Source organism: Sceloporus undulatus, chromosome 5 (assembly GCF_019175285.1).
Source record: "Sceloporus undulatus isolate JIND9_A2432 ecotype Alabama chromosome 5, SceUnd_v1.1, whole genome shotgun sequence".
Classification (NCBI taxonomy): domain Eukaryota; kingdom Metazoa; phylum Chordata; class Lepidosauria; order Squamata; family Phrynosomatidae; genus Sceloporus; species Sceloporus undulatus.
This window is the reverse complement of record NC_056526.1, coordinates 149,239,924-149,254,004: the sequence shown is the minus strand read 5'-3', so window position 1 is coordinate 149,254,004 and position 14,081 is coordinate 149,239,924. Positions and strand designations below refer to the sequence as shown.

Below are 14,081 nucleotides of genomic sequence, written 5' to 3'. Positions count from 1 at the left end.
TACTTGCTGTAGGAACAAGGCATATTGATTAAACTCAGGGGGCCTTGCTTCCAAGCAAACATGTGGAGGACTGAACTGTTTTGTAAACCTTTGCTTTTCAATATAAATAGAGCCACTGATGACACAGTGGAACAAAAAGAACTGACAAAAGATATAGCTGCTACAAAACATCAATAAACCATTGCATATCCTACATTTTTGTGAAGTGTTCCCTTTTCTTTCTTTCTCTTTTTCCATACAATATGTTTATACCTTGCAAACTGAAGGGCATTTATATGATTTTAAATTGCCTTCCACAACCTGGTGGTTGCCAGGTGTTCCACATTGCAGCTCCCATAATTATCAACCCAATACATGTAGTCTGGAAACCTGGAAGACTGGACAACAGGTTGGGGAAGTCTGTAATACTATATGTAGCCCAATTAAATATTTTAGAGTCTCTCCATTTCTTTGTTAGTTCATTTTCTCTTTTCTCCAACTCCTATTTTGTCTAGGTATGGTGCAAAATACTGAATGCTACAAAAGCAGTCTGCCTTCCTTACTTCTGCTCTCAACAGAATAAAGGACTAATTCCATGCTCATATTTAAAATGAAATATTAGAGGTGAATATTTAAAAGGGCTGGTTGAAAACAAAGAAACTCAAATTCCTATACTGTGTATGTGTTTAAATATTTCATCACTCTTCTCATTTTAAAAAATCTTTTGTTTCTTAGCTCATACTGCTTTCCTTCACACTTACTAACACAGTTTCTGTTTAATCTTACTAACAATTTCTGTTTAATCCTTTATATTTAAACTAACAAAGTGCCTTGATAGCAGAGTTGATGTCTTCAGACAAATAATTCTACATCTGGCACCTGCCCTAGTAGAATCAAATATCCACAAACACATCTATACAGGTTCCTAATCACCATGAAAAACAGTTGCCTTGGGGGGTGCCAAGAGTAACATGCATATTTCTAAGGAGATTCAGAGGTTTGGAAACTTTGGACTAAAAGAAGAAGTTTGCTCTCAAGTATAAAGCCAAGGAAACCCCCCACCCTCTACACACACACAAGCACAAGCACTGCTGCTGCCAAACAGCTTTATTATGTTGATAAATTAACTTATTATTATTATCTTTATTTTATAACCAACCTGGTAATACTGATTAGTTTTGGATCACTAATGATTATGAAAATAGTAAAGAAACTAAAAATCAGTGAAGTATCTATCATTAGATGATGTGAAGTGTCCCAAGTAGTGTCATATTTTGTAATTATGCAGTTGTGGTTCTGTCTTTGGTGATTTCATTTAGACGTCTTGTTAGCTCATTTGGCATTGCTCCCAGAGCACCTATAATCACTGGAAACACAATTGTTTTCTTGTTTTTAATCATATGTGCTGAATCTCAAGTTGGTATTTCGTAATCTTTTCCTTTTGCTTGTCCTTGATTGTCATCATCCTCATCTTCATTATCACCACAACCACCATTTGTTACCTTTAATACATGAGGAAACCAAGAGAAGCAGAAAGAAAAGGCTCATGGTTCAAGAGACAATTTTTAGAAGCTGTTTAAGTAGCTATAAGGATAGAGAAACGTAGTGAATTTCAGAAACCAAAATGTGGGAATAAAGAAAAGATAAAGGAGTAACAAAAGAAGCAATCCAAGCTCTGACAAGAAGGAAGTACTGATAGAGCTAACAAAGATAGCTAACCACAGATAAGGAGCCAAAGAGCAAGGAGATATAAGAACAAGTAAGTTTTTTATAAATCCAATTACTGATTTTGCAAAATGTCACCATTTATTAGAACCAGCCAGAGTTCAAAATACAATGTGCAAAGTTCTGTGTTACACACAATTCTTCACCAGAATTTGTGCCCAACCTATCTCAAATTAGTTTTTAATTGAGGTCATGATACTAAACTTAGGTTATACTGTTCCCAGATTCTTTTTCTAGTTAATGTCATTAGCCTTTGTTATTCTACTGATGCTTTGATTTTTATCTTGTTGGGCCAATACAGCTACTCAGTTGCAATCTGCACATTATCAATTTGGCCCCACTCTATGAGCCTTTTGCATTGTAAAATTTTGTCCTTGACTCAGTGGCAGCTTGATACTGAATTTACTACTTTTCCTGGTGTCTCTGAAAATAATCAGGGACAACTCTGGAAAAGAATTTACTGCCTATCACTTGAGCCAATACAACTGGTAGGGAATCCTTTTTAGAGTATGCAAGCTCCCTTGGGATAAACACATTTTACTCTCAGCATGGGAGCAGAGGAAAAAATAGAGGAACAGGAACAAGAGAGAAGTGAAGTGTATTTCTGCTGATGTTAACGTAGAAAAATCAGCTACTGCTGTTTGAAATGGTAGACATGAGTGCTCCTTTCTCAGCAGGATGCAGAAAAGAAAAAAGAGTTCTCTACCACAGCAATAGCAATTATGGTCTTGTATTTCTGTCGTGCCCCCGCCTCCACTGAATTACCTAGGACAGATGCATAACTCAGCAAACACAAGCTCTTACCCTTCCCTGATGTTCCTTCACTTTGCTTTTACACAGTGATTCAGCAGAGAGATCTATCTTTATTCCCCAGCAGGGACTACTTCAACTACGTGATCAGTGACTGATGAGAGGCAAGCCGAGAATACTAGAAGAAAGTGGGGGAAAAGAAGAAAAGTGGAGGCAAGAGTCAAGGGTTCCTGAAATTCTTCTGAGCTGTGAATTGCTACATTCTATATAACCATGGTTTTAACAGACAGGTTTTACTGGAGAGACAGAAGGTATTTTAGCAGAACAGTTCAATTCATTTGTCTTCTGTTATATCATGCTTTCTCACCCTGGGGTAGTCTAGATCATGCTGGACTACAGCTCCCATTGTGTTGTCACAGGCTGATGAGAACTGTAGTCCAAAATATCTTGAGGGCACAATGTTGGGTAAAGCTAGTTAAATTAACCCTCAATAGATTTTTAAAGAAAGCCTTAACAACTATAAGCACAACTGGTATTAGTAGTTAATATATGAGAAAATATAATCATAATTCAAGATAAACTTAATGAATTGGGGTTCTGGGCCAAAAAAATTATTTCAAGAATTTCAGATGGAATAAATATATGGATCTACACTTACAGCCAGCTTGGGAACAGAGGAAAGAAGAGAGAAACAGAAGCAAAAGAGAAATGAAGAAAAATCAGATACAGAAATGCAGAACAAGGAACATCTAGCTCAACATGAGTACATGTAAAGAAGATCTAGGGAGCTTAATGAATCACCAGCTAAACAAGAATCAACAGTGGGATACAGCATTAGACAAATCTAATCCAGTTCTAGGCTACAGTAACCCAAGTGTCCAAATCATGGAAAATATGGGACATTTACAGAAATATATTTGGAAAAAGGTAATCAAAATGGTAAAGGGTATGGAAGCCCTATGAGGAACAACTGAGGGAATCAGATGTTTCAGTCAAAAAAGAGAAGATGAAGAAGTGGCATGTAGTGATGGAGGGTCATGTGGATAGAGCACCCATGAATAAAAAATTATGAAGCAAGATCATAGACTTGTTATCCAAAGTTACAAATCAAATAATAAAAGCATGCCCTTACTATTATTCCAAGTGTTCCTAGCAGAAATATAAACCCTAAAATGTCACCTTCCTGGTTATTATTGCTAGATGTGAAATTGCCAGAAGCTGGAAAATGGAAAATCCCACTTTAGAAAATTGATTGTGCAAGTTTTGGGACACATGGTTAATGGGAAAGTTCACTGGCGATACCAGAAGATCGAAAGGACAAGGCAGCCATTCACAATTCAACATGAAATGGTGACTTCTCGTTGAATATTCAAACAAACTACAGTATAGATTTAAAAAATGCCCACCACAACAGGTTGGGCTCCAGTGCATACTGTTTGACACCCCCCTGCCCATGGGACACTGGACTAACATTACTCAAGACAGGAAGACCACAATCTATACTACGGATGGAGCTTCTTTTCTAATTTGAAAATACCAGAATAACTTTCATGTGCATACTACTTGTTACAAATTTGAAATCTTTTATGGTTATTTGTATCTTTGACAAAATGTAATTAAAAATAATAATGATGATGATGATGATGATAATAACTGAATATAGCAACCTTATTTCGTGCTGCTCCAGAGAACAGGGCCTGAAAAATGGATTCAAATTACAAGAAAGGACACCTTGACTTAATATTAGACAAGAGGTGAGCAAAATATGGGCTGTGGCCTATATGTGGCCTAGGGTCATTTTTGTGACACCAACTCAACAGTTCTATGACCCTGTCTCCTCCCATTCAACAGTTACAGAGATCAATAGGAGGATCTATACTTCCAAGAAATCCAGCCTATCAACCAAAATCAGGAAAAACAGCTATAAAAGGGGACATCCAAATGTCAAAGTTTATTCTTTTAGTGCAAATATATTGACTGAAAGAATGAAACACCAACAGGATCCAATTTACAACTGCTGCAGTTGAGATTCTCACATTCTAGCTTATTAAGACAGTTACGTGTTGCAGAAAGACACTATTGGTGACCAAAAAGAAAGAGAAGAAACAAGAAATAACTGATGAAATGGTTGAAGCAGTCAATGAAAAAAGAGAAGCAAAACAAAAGGGAGATGGGAACAAAACCAGAACATGAATGCAAGAGTACAATGACTAGTGCTCAAGAATAAAAAGAACTATTATAATGATTAAAGCAGAGAGAAAAAAGATAACAACAAAAAAGGAAGAATAAGAGACATCTTCCACAAGATCCAGGACCTCAAAGGGAAGTTCAAATCAAGGGCCAGGATGCTTCTACTACAAGGAAATGAATATATTACAAGATCAAGTAGAAATAAAAAGATGTTGGATGCAATATACAGACGAATTGTATAAAAGAGATGAAAAAATGCAATACACATGGAATCAGGAACCACACAGTGATTAACCCCAAATTCTAAAAAGCTAGGTAGAAGCTGCAAGAAGAGAAATGGGTAAAAAAATTAATTAAAAAAAAATCACCAGGAACAAATGATATTCCAATTAAACTGCTACAAGCCACACAAACAGAATCAGCTCCAGTGTTAACTAATATATGTCAACAAATATGGATAACAAACTGATAGCCAACAGACTGGAACAGATCAATATACACACCCATCCACCAAAAAGGAGACACAAATGACTGCAGCAACTACAGGACCATACCATTAATTAATTTCCTATCCAAGCAATATTATGATCAAAATTCTGCAATATGGATCCAAAACACCTTGGAGAAATAATCCAATTTGAGAACACTTTAACTGATCAATGCTCAGTATTAGGAAATTCTGGGAACTGTAGTTTTGTGAGACATTTAGCCTTCTCTGGGGTCAAACACACTGGCAGCTTGGAGCGGCCTCTACCAATTGGTGCGGGGCTGCAGCAACCATACGCCGGAATGGACTGCCAGCAAGAAGCAGTATTTTCCCCACTCCTTTTGTGGCTGGCTTTGAGCCATATTAGTCAGCCTCGGCGGAGATTACAGCTGATCATGGGCCATATGTCATCTGCACACCACACCCCTGGATCGGTCTGAAGGCTATGTTTTTTGTCCATCTGTTTCAGGCCTCTGTCAGAGAGCTCTGGTGCCACAATAAATTACAAATTCCAGGATTCCCTAGCAGTGAGCCAGGGCAGTTAAAGCAATCTCAAGCTGAATTATTTCTGTAGTGTGCTTTGGAACATAATTCCAACCATACCTGGAGAGAGAAACCCCAGAGGTGGAAGCAGAGTTCAGGAAAGGAAAAGGTACTAGGGACCATGTTGAAAACAAATGATGACTAATGGAGAACACAAGGAATTCCAGAAAAGAATCAGCATGTGCTTTATAGATTATTGCTAAGCATTTGACTACATAGCTCACAAAAAGCAAAGGATGGCTCTAAAGAAATGGGAGTACCACCACATCTGATAATCCTGATGAGCAAGAGGCTACTGTTAGAGAAAAATATGGAGAAACAAAATGGTTTCGAATTGGCAAAGGGATCAGGCCATGCTACACTCTCTCACCCATTTGTTCAACTTGTATGCAGAAAATATCATACAAAGAGCCGGTTTAGATTCTTAGGGGCTGTACAGACCGGCACTTTGTGCCGGCCTGTATGCGCAGTAAGGGTTGAGTGTCCGCACACTCTGAGCCCTTACTGCGCTGCCTGGCTGCCATTATGGCACCCCAGGTGCAGCGCAGCGCCCAAATGGCACTGGACAGAAGGGCCATCATGAAGCTGTGCCATGGCGCTTATGATGTCCCTTCCAGGAAGCTGCTTACAGCAGCTTCTTTTTGCTCCCCAGAGGGAGTGGATTGGTGTCGCTATGTGTGGCTGCTGCGGCACTGATCCAGCAGGAAAAGGGCCGGCATCCAGCCACCCATCTGTATAGCCCCTTAGACTTAAGGATGAGGAACTGCACTAAAATCAAAAACATCCAAGCCATTACCCATCAACATCTATAGATTACCCAAATATTACCCATCAACATCTATGGATGTGAGAGTTGGACAGTGAAGAAAGCCAAGAAGAAGAAAATCAACTCATCTGAGATGTGGTGCTGGAGAAGAGTGCTGAGAATACTAGAGACAGCCAAAAAAATAAGCCAATGGATACTTGAACAGATCAGGCCTGAAGCCTTCCTGGAAGCCAAGGAACAAATTGAAGCTATCGTACTTTGGCCAAATCATGAAAAGACAATAATGCTAGGAAAGATAAAGGGTAGTGGAAAGAATTGAACATGGCATGTCAGATGGATAGACTCTATCAGGGAGGTCACAGGCTTGAATCTTCAGGACCTAAGCGAACATTGTAGGACAGGGGATCTTAGAGATGTCTCATCCACAGGGTCGCCATGAGTTGAGGTCAGTTTGAGGGCTGTTAACAACCATGTTGTAACTAAAGGAGAATCTTCAATATGGCAGTACTTTCTGCCCAGTATTCTATTAAAGGAATTACAGCAATATTTATTAAAAGCAACAGTGCTGGACGTACATATTATGTAGAGAGAACCACTCCAACACTCCATCTCAAAGGACTATCCCAAATCAATAGCCATTAACAATACAATTGTTCCACAGGAAAGATATTGGCCTTATTCACTTACCAAGTGTGTTAAATCAACAGGTAAAAAAGGAAACACTCCCACTCCTCCGTCTCCAGTTCTGTCACTGTCCTGACAAGGAGAAAGACACATGAAGAGAAGAGTTTCCCTTACATGGAGGGGGAGTCAAATCATGGGTAGAGTGCCCATGGAAATAGAAATAAAGTGAGAGAGTACTCACTGGGTATGGCGACTGTCAGTTAAATTTAAGATACAGGGGCCAGAGTTCTCCTTTTTTTATGCATTGATATAACTTATTTGTAAACAAGCTAATAGTGCAACCAAGTATAAGAGAACTACAGTGGGCCCTTGGTATTCGTGGGGGATCCGTTCCAGACCCCCCCCCCCCGTGTGTGAGAAAATCTGCATATGCTCGTCTCATTTGTCCCTAATGGTGGCGCGCGTGCACGTGCGCTGCCATTGGAGACAAAAGTCCCTCCCTCCCTCCCTCCCCCTACCTATCTATCTACCCTCCCTCCCCCTTCCCACTTACCTGCTCCGTCGCCACGTCGCTGCCTCCCGCATCCTCGCCGCCTTCGTGGTTTAAGGCCCGGGGGCAGCTTGTCCTCCCAGAGGCCTCCAGGCTGCAGCTGGTCCTTTTTCTGTGGCAGCAACGAGGAGGACGAGGCCTAGCTTCGTTCTCTTCCTCCTCTGCCGAGGTTCAAGGGCTGGGGGCAGCTTGGAAGCCAAGAGGCCTCCAGGCTGCCCCCGGCCCTTCTTCTGCGGCAGCGGTGGGGAGGAAGGGGTCTAGCTTTGTCCTCCTCTGCCGCCGCCGCCGCGGTTCAAGGGCCGGGCGCAGCTTGGAGGCCCAGAGGCCTCCAGGCTGCAGCCGGCTCTTGTACAGCGGTGGTGGTGATGGCGAGGAGGACGAGGCCAAGCTTTGTCCTCCTCGCCGCCACCGCAATAGAGCCAGGTGCAGCCTGGAGGCCTCTTGGCCTCCACGAGCAGCACCCGGCCCTTGAACCGTGGCCACGGAGGAGGAGGAGGCGGCGCGGCAATGGAGCAGGTAAGCAGGGAGGGGAAGGGGGAGGGAGGGAGGGAGGGAGGGAGGGAGGAGAGGGACTTTTGCCCCCAATGGCAGTGCACGTGCACGCGCGCCACCATTGGGAACAATTTCCCCGGATTTGCCGTGCGCATATGCTCAAATCCGCGCATGGCAAATCCGCGTATAAGGAGGGCCGACTGTATACATTACTGTCTGAGACAACAGTGGGCCTTATCCCAGAAATGACAGGAAACCCAATTTATTATCCAGAGTTTATAAAGTTTTTAGTAGAATTGTCCATGCTGAGGAATTCTGATGTAGCCCAAAACAACATTTCGAAGCTTTGTATCAGTTCTACAGTTCATTGTATCAGGTTGTTGAAGTACAGTGGATTTTCTAACATTAGCAGGCACAAATAGTGAGCAACAATCCTCTCTGACTTCACAGTGGGGTTGTTGTAATTTCTCAAGTGCCTTATATAGGGAAATGTCACTCAAATGCTTCATATTCTAATTTTTACAAGTACTTACAAGGTGATTACTAGAGTTGATTGCACCTAAATGCTGCTTATTCTAATCCAGAGTACAGTAGGGGATTGAATTTCAGGAAGTTTCTCTACATTTCAGATTTTTGAAGTTCCTTTAGGTTCTGTCATTCATAACATTTCTTACAAGAGCAGAAGGAAAAACACAAATGCAGAACTTAAAAAAATATTTATTTACATTATCAGATCAAATACACATGTTCTTTCTTCCCTTATGTTCAACCAAAATTCTTCTTTATGACTTCCTGATCTTTTCCCATTTATATAGCATTACAAATCTTGCTTATTTCATCTCAGTTAACATAAAAATGTTTGTTTTTACATTCAAATCCCATATCCCTACATTTGTCATCATATAATATTTTTACAATTACAATAATGCTGAATGCAGAACTTTATAATTATATGAAGGCTATATCCACACTGCAGAAATAATCCAGTTTGATGCAATTTTAACTGCCATGGCTCACTGCTATGGAATTCTACAAGTTGTAGGTTGTTGTGGTACAAGAGCTCTCTCTCAGAGAAAGCTAAATGTCTCACAAAACTACAGTTCCCAGAATTCCATAGCACTGACCAGTGGTGTCAAAGTGGTGTCAAACTAGATCATTTTTGCAGTGGGGATGCAGCCAAAGACAACAAAATCTAACAGTAAAGGATAAGGAATGACAAATAAATCACATGGATTAGAACAACTAATATCTAATTTAAATGATGTGTGAATGCAGCTAGTAATTTTCAAAAGCTATGCAACGAAATGTTTAAAATCTTTATACTGTAAATGTCCATTGCCATGTATACATTTGTAGGCATTTTTGCCTAAAAAATGAATTTAAAAACCAAACCAGGTGTAAAATGGAAAATGATGTTTAGAAAGAAGGAACTATTTGTTCATCTGCTCCAACCAATTAATGTTGGGACAGGGAAATGTAAAACAACTTAGAATGCAAGTGAACAAAATGTATTATCTTTAAAGGTGTTCATTTTCAATTCAAGATTTCCTTAGCTGTGAAGAAGAGTTAGAAAAACTAATAATAAGGTAACCCTATCCTGCTGAATAATACATTTTTAGTACATATACATTCTTAAATACTATTGTGTAGGTTGCAAAGTGTGACTTGCAAGAAAGAAAATGCCCTATTTATAGTTTTATGAGTGCAAATGTATTCAGGTTAGCTTCTTTGTAAGTTATGAAATGCTATGCAGGTGGAAAGCTGGAGGGAAATTTTCAAGCTGATTAGGAGTAAAAGCCCTGCCTGAATAATCAGATTCAGGTGTCATACAAAAATGGGATATAATAGCAGAAGACAAACAGGCGAATAGAAGAATAATACAACTAAAGCTCTGCATCATTTGGGCTTGTTCAACCAGTGGCTTTCTCTATAGTTGATTGAACACTGTTGCTCTAACAAATTTTGGTCCTCTCGATGTTTTGGACTTCAAACCCCAAAATTTTTGATTGTTGGCTAAGGTGGCATGGAGGGCCAAAGTTTGGGGACCGCTGCTTAACAAAACCCAATGCCATCCAGATTTGGGGAGCTACAACTCCCAGTATTCATTACATGAGCCATGCTGGCTGGCGATTATGGGAGCTGAATTCCAAGAGTGCCTTTACTTTTGTGTTTAGGTTGTATATGAAGCTTGCTTCTTGCAATAGCCAGCTCTCATCAGTTCCCAAAGACTTAAGAATTTAAGGACCATAAAGAGTTTATAAACATGAAGGCATCATATACAATTTTGTAATGCCTCAATTCAGAAATAAAACTAGACCTATGTGGCATAGTTCAGGATGTACTGGTAACTCTCTAGGTGATTTGCAACAGATTCTCAAAGGTTCCTGGATTCCACTTATTTAATAACAGCAATAACATATCTCCTTTGTTTTGTTTATGTATTTTGTTAACCGCTTTGATCTATGGAAAAGCGGTATATAAATAAAATTATTATTATTATTATTATTATTATTATTATTATTATTAACAAAAATCTATGAATGTCAGCTTGTGGCCTCCTGGTTCAGGTTGCTGTACCTTGGCATTTTTTGTAACAAAGAATTCTGCAAGTCTAAAATCCTCCTGCCCCTGGTTTAGACATAAACACACACATACATCCCAGTTGCATTTAGAAAATGCAAATACTAGAATGTCAAGTTTAACAGTGGTAAGAGCATAGCAAGATTAGTCCAGCAGGCACTGACTCCACAGCTAATTCTCTACCAAGCAAGGATAATTTCCCACCTATGATCGAGAGAAAAGTATCCTAAAACAGACCATATCCTATAGTTCTTTATACTGTGTCTTTAGCTTGAATGCTAGTTAAAATCATGAGATGCATGTCAGCTAGACAGGGTTAGGGGGCATGATTCCCAGCTTTGGGGCAAAGGGTAAAATAAAAAGTGCTGAAAGGGCAGCAACTGAAACCTCTAAGTTATTAAGTTTTAAGACAGTATTTACTTTATGGCCAAATATTTCAGCCAAATGTTAATAGAAAGAGCAGGGCTATTTCCCCAGCAAATGAAACAATTAATACCTTGGTTGCAGAAGCATTGCAACCATAGGGAAATAGATGCAACCTAGCATTGGATTTGCTCTTAGAGATTTAGAAGGTGCCTCTTGCCCTCCCTTTCAACAACTGTTCAAAGACAGACATTCACAAAATCTGAAGGCGTATATTTGTGAACTGCTTGAGGAAAAGGTGAATAGTCCTGTTGGGTGGGGGAAATCTCTAGCATCTTCACAACCTTGTCAATCATCTTTTCCAAAACAACCTGAGAAAAGCCTCCTTTGAGGCTCTTCTCTTCCTGTGTGAACAGAATCTGATCACTTTTCCAACAGCCAAAGAAAAACCTCTATCTAACTAAACTAACTATGGAAGAACTTTGGGAAGCACTTCATAACATTCCTTGTCCTTATAAGGAGCTCCAGCCTTCCGGGCAGGAAAGTTCATTCAGTACATCACCAAAGATTATGGAACTCTTCTCTTTTATCCCTTTTCTTCTTCAATGAATTTTTAAGAAACCATTTGCCTTTTGCAGAAGTGAAAAGGACCTCCGCTTTGAGTGGCCAGGTCCCATATCCATCCATCTACCCATCATTTTACTTATACCCTATCTTTTCCCCAGACTGGGACTCAAGGTTACTTATAAAGGACAATATATATTATTATATATATTATTACAATAAAAATACATTTGGTTTAAAACATACAAAAGTTGAGATTAAAATGGTATCAAACTAATTAATACAATTTTAAATGTTATTTGATTGCTTGAATTGATGAATTTATATCCTGCCTTTCTCCCAAAACCGGGATTCATGTTACTTTAAAACAAAGAATATAAGCAGTACAGCATCAGTTAAAAAAACCAACACCTTTCTCTTGTAAAATCATCAATTACCAATGATTTGCTGGAATAAAAAGGTCTTCACCTGCCACTGAAAAGATGACAAAAAAGTATCCATTCTATTTTCCTTAGGAAGGGAGTGCCAAAGTCTGCAACAGCCATGGAGAAAACCTTTGCTGCATTCCCACCAAATATTGTGAAGCCAGTGGGGTAGAAAGAAGTGCCTCTTCTGAAGAACATAGAACTCAGGCAACCCAATATGGAATGATACACACAGCTGCACTTTCAGACAGATGTCGAGAGCATGTGACCTCCAGTTGCTATTGAACTGCAAATTTCGTTAGCTCTAGCTAGATTAGCCAAAAGTAATGGATAATTCAAAGGACATCTGGAGGGCCTCACAATCATCGCAACTGTTCTCAAGGCTGAGAGGAGTCCTATGGCCATGCAAGCTAGGAATGATGGGAGATGCTGTTTTTTCTAAGCTCTGGTCCATAATACCCTCACAGGTTCATGGTTTATTGTAAGTCACTCTAGTCATGTGCGCTGAGAAACAGAACTTTTTTGTGGTCACCTTCTTCAAACTTAGGCCCAGTACAGATGGACCCTGAATAACGCCCTCATCACGTGCTAGGGTTGCCTCGAGGTGGAGCGCCCACACACCCCACAACCCTAGCACGTGACTAGGATGTCATCGCTGTGCAGCGCCATATGACAGTGTGTGCAATAACAATGTCGCTGCTGTGCTGCATCCAAATGGAGCAGTGCAGCAGCAATGTGTTCACACCACCAGAGGCTGTTTGCGACAGCGCAAAAAGGAGCCACTTTTTAGCGCTCCTTTTTTGCTGTATAGCAGCGACGCGCAATTTGGTTGTTGCAGCGCTGCTGCACAGCAACGAAAGGCGGCCCCAGCCCGCCCTTTCAGTCCCATCTGTACCAGGCGATAGACACACAAAAAATTATGCAATCTTCTGCCAAGAAACATTTTCACGTGTTTTCAGAAAGAAGGGGTGTGCTTAAAGAAAAAAATGGAGGGACTTTATGTGGTCTTTATCTGCCTCCCTCTCAGTCGAGAATGATTCAGTATGGAACAGCACTGTAGACAGGTGGGGGAAAGGACACATCCCCTTCTTCCTTTTCTTCATGCCAGATGGAAATACTACCAAAAGTTGTAGGATTTAGAGTGGCTAGCATTAATGAGAAATTGGAAGAAAACAACAATGGGAGAATGGAGGTCTCAGCATTTCTCTGTTTGGCACATACCACTATTCCCTTGAAATGATTCACCAGCCAATCCATTTGCCATCCACAGCACTCCATTCTAGCATCAGCTCAGGGACAAAGATATCCAGAGTATAATAAAACTGCTTGCAGCTACATTCAGCTCTTCATGATTCAAGTAAACTATCAGGTGCCAAACAAATGGCATTTAGATGCAAGCCAGCTATATCCCAGAGGTTCCCATTGCCAATGGCATGAGTGGCAAGCCATCATTATACAATATTAGCATATTCAGCATCTCTCTCTCACACACACATACACACACATCTATTCTTCTGAAAAGAGCTTCCAGTTTACGTTGTGCTCCTATGCCAGAATTTGGCAAGAAAATTAAATTACAGTGAAGGTCACAGTACTTGTACCTAAGCAGAAATATCAGTCACTATAGTCTTTTTTTTTTTACACTATTTATACAGATATAGCAAGATGTTAAGGGGATTTGAATCCTGAACCAATAGTAACAATGGATTTTGCCCCTAATGATAATAATAATGATGATTTATTTCTAGCCTGCCCAATCACGAAGAATCTGGGTGGGTTACAACAATAAAATACATCACATTACAATGGAGTTAAAAAAATAAAAATAAAATCAAACCCTAGACCTACCGCCCGCCGCCCCCCATTCCCAGTACTAAAACAGAATTAAACAGTAATAGTATAAAAATATTAAAAACATTAAAGACATTAAAGACATTTTTAAAAAGGCAGAAACATAGGCAGGGAAGAATAGACAAATGAGGGGACAAATATCTCTATATCTGGGGAGGGTAACTAAGTTGGAAAGCCCTGCCGGAAGAGATC

General features: G+C 40.0%; 1 protein-coding gene across 4 annotated transcripts in view; it reads right to left on the bottom strand.

Annotated features, from left to right (window-relative positions):
• Positions 1 to 14,081, bottom strand: part of INPP4B (inositol polyphosphate-4-phosphatase type II B) — a 345,664-nt gene that overhangs the window by 318,091 nt on the left and 13,492 nt on the right. For 3 of the 4 annotated variants that reach the window (XM_042470360.1, XM_042470357.1, XM_042470356.1), the window contains exon 2: positions 7,128 to 7,196. The exons of the other annotated variant lie outside the window; for it this stretch is intronic. The gene's annotated coding sequence lies outside the window, so the exon portion shown is untranslated. The remainder of the gene's footprint in view (positions 1 to 7,127; positions 7,197 to 14,081) is intronic. 4 annotated transcript variants of the gene reach the window in all.